The following is a 3,190-nucleotide window of genomic DNA, read 5'->3' as shown; positions in this document are numbered from 1 at the left end:
TAAAGCTGCTTAGTCACTGTTCAGGTATCACCTCTACATTAATGCGGCCAGAGGGTTAGCTGGAAAGCATTTAATGTGGAGGTGATGGCCTTGGAAGATATTTGCTACCTTCCTCGACTCCTCCTTAGGTTTATACCCAATTTCCAGTTCAGATACAACTTTGCGGAGTTTCCTGAATAAAATGAAAGTTACACTCACCTCGGACTTTGGTGTCCTCGGACGTGCGTTATGCCGCTATATACAATATCCACCCTTTCTCCTATATTATCCCTTTAATAATAAATTTTTTTTTTAAGCTATCCTCGGATAACTAAGCGTCCTCGGATTGGGCCGTTGGGCCCGAGCCCACTTCTGAGGATTCCTATATCTTTTTAACTAACAGGCCCCATACGAAATAAATGCTCCTGGAACGCCGGCCAGCGCCTAAACTTCTCCACTCTCTATAAATTTATTGTTTGGGCTGGTTGGGCTGAAAACCTTTCATACTATGGGTCATCCAAATTGAGTCCCTACACCATTAATATAAATCTAAAAGATGGAATATATTTGACACACCAATACACACCATTTAAATAAAATATTAAAGAAAGATAGATATTGGCATGGAAATGTCATTTTCCATCTCTATCCCATTGAAGGAATTGGTTTTAAAATGTTAGATGTGCTCTGAAATCTAGTACAGTTTACTTTGGATTTAACTATTGGCTAAGTAGTTAATTAACCAGATTCAATAATATAGATAAACAATCACACAAGCGATGATGAATTGTTTATGAAATGAAAACTCAGTTAAAAAAGATAATAATAATAACTCCAAAGCTTAGCCCGTTTTGTCAACTCTACTAGGATAGGTTGCATTACAAATCAAGACTTACAAGACCTCTAATATACTGTTATGTAACATGACTTGTATCTAAGCTCCCAGTTTATTACTGCAACCGCTTCTCAGCTTTGTCTTCATAGTTATTTTGAGCACACCAAAATTTTTGTCGTCTTTGAGCAATTTCTAACCCGGACTCAGCCTTTTTATCATGGCGGATTGCCACATTCAATATTTTGGACCTAACCAACTAAAACCTAAAATACATGAGAGTTCGTCAGAATTAGCCAACATTAAAAATCCTAAAAAAATTCTAAAGCAAGCAAGGAACTAATCAAAAAATTTAAAACATAAATTAAATGGTGGCTAGATAATCTTCGAGTTTCTTTTGTTTATAAATTATGAATGTAAAAAATACTTTTAAGAATATAACGAAGTCTATCTCAATAATTTTAAGAATCTGAAACTGATCATGGCTTCAATTCTGAATTTGTGACCAACTTAATTATCACTTGGGTATATTAATATTATGTTATTATAATTTAGCAACTCATTTCCAATATTGAAAGCCTTTGATCTTATTCATATTAGTGATTAATCACCTTTCATCTATTTCAAGTGAATTCCATTATTTCATGTGGTAATTATATATTAATTAACCATCTAAAATAAATGGTAGATGATTGGATTAAATGAGAAGGGAAGTTATGTACACCCCTGATCTCATTTTTTTTTTTTTAAAAAAAAGAAAATCTAATTAACCACCTTTGATCTCATATATATATATATATATATATTTCGCTTCAGTCTCAAACTCTCAATAGCTTTTGTTGGGTTATAAATTGACTTAGTTAATCTATATATATATATATATAGAACCGAAGCCTTTGACTTTTGGTTGACCTCTTCACAATTTTCCACATCAGCATTTTTTTTATTTATATTTTTTAATTTAATTTAATTCTTTCAATTTTATAGCACCAAATTGTAGAAAATTTATTAAATTTCTTTTTAAAAAAATAAAAATTTAGTTATTTGGTGCCATACAACCATTATACTTAAAGGAAACCTAATTTATTACCTAATCAGGGAATTTTTTGATAATCCTAAAAAACTATATAATCCATTTGTGGGGCCCGTGGGCCTGATAACCACAGCCCATCGCGTAGTAGGCCCAAGGCCAACGCCGAGGAGGACTAACCAGCCAAGGCTAAGTCAGACAAAGCCTCTTTTGTAACCAGCGCTGAGAACCTATTCGTCCTCGGCATTCTAAGGATGATTTTTGGGAGGGGACAAGCCCAGAGCAAGCTGTCACATTCGCACTTAATGCATTCACCTAACCCCTCTGGCCGCATTAATGGGGATATAACCCCTTGGCAGGGCAACGTTGATCAGAGTGAACCACTTGAGTACTGATAAGGCCCCTGATGGGACGGACGGCCAGAAGAAAGGCAAATGGATGATTAACAGATGGAATAAGGAGATAGGCAGATGGAAACTATATAAGAAAAGGGTCTCCTCGGCCACGGGCCGAGGAGCATCCCCCCTATTTGTAAAGAAACTCTTAGTATTTTTTTATCAAAGAAAGTTCATGCATGGTGATCGACGGCCAGCGTCTAAACCTTTAACCCACTCTCTATAAATTTATTGTTTGGGCTGGATTGGGCTGAAAACCCATTCATATTCAGGGTCAATCCAAATTGAGTCCCTACAATTGGTGCCGTCTGTGGGAAAGGATTAGGGTGCTGGCCGGCGCACCAGGCAAGTGTTCTAAGTATTCGTTTTACAGCAGGTTGAAAAAAAAAAAAGAAAAAAAAAATATATATATATATATATAGAAGATTTGACAGTAGAAAAAAAAAAACAAAGAAAGATCTTAATATTATTATTTCATGAATAGAAAAAGTACAAGTTACAATCAGAGGCTCAGGCAGGTGTGTTTCACATACAAATTTACAAGCTAATACTACTAGCTATTTCTACAATCAGAGGCCCAGGTGGAGCTGCCCTAAGAAAAAACTAGCCGGTGGGAAGTGTCAAGCCGTCCCTTTATTGGTATAAAGAGAATGGGAGAGCTTGACAAGAGGCGGAGAAGGGGAAGGGCAATCATGTTCCCAGGCCACCAACAACTCCCTTCTCGGCCAGGCAGAGCTGGAACAAAGAGAGGAGCAAATGCATGGGCTCTGGGATACCTTCCCCCATGATGTTCCCTCGATTCTCTCCGGCCCTCACGAGTGTTGGCCGTTGGAGACGACAACACTCGAGCACCGCCCATGAGGTGGATTTGCACGTCTTCCTCGTCAGGGGTGTGCTCCGAGGAAAGACGTTAGGTTCTCTAACAACACCCCTCTGGGACACCTCGAATGGCGC

The sequence above is a fragment of the Quercus suber genome, unplaced genomic scaffold (assembly GCF_002906115.3).
Source record: "Quercus suber isolate HL8 unplaced genomic scaffold, Cork oak 2.0 scaffold_686, whole genome shotgun sequence".
NCBI classification, from domain to species: Eukaryota; Viridiplantae; Streptophyta; class Magnoliopsida; order Fagales; family Fagaceae; genus Quercus; species Quercus suber.
The sequence above is the reverse complement of the archived record's forward strand: the minus strand, read 5'-3'. Positions refer to the sequence as shown.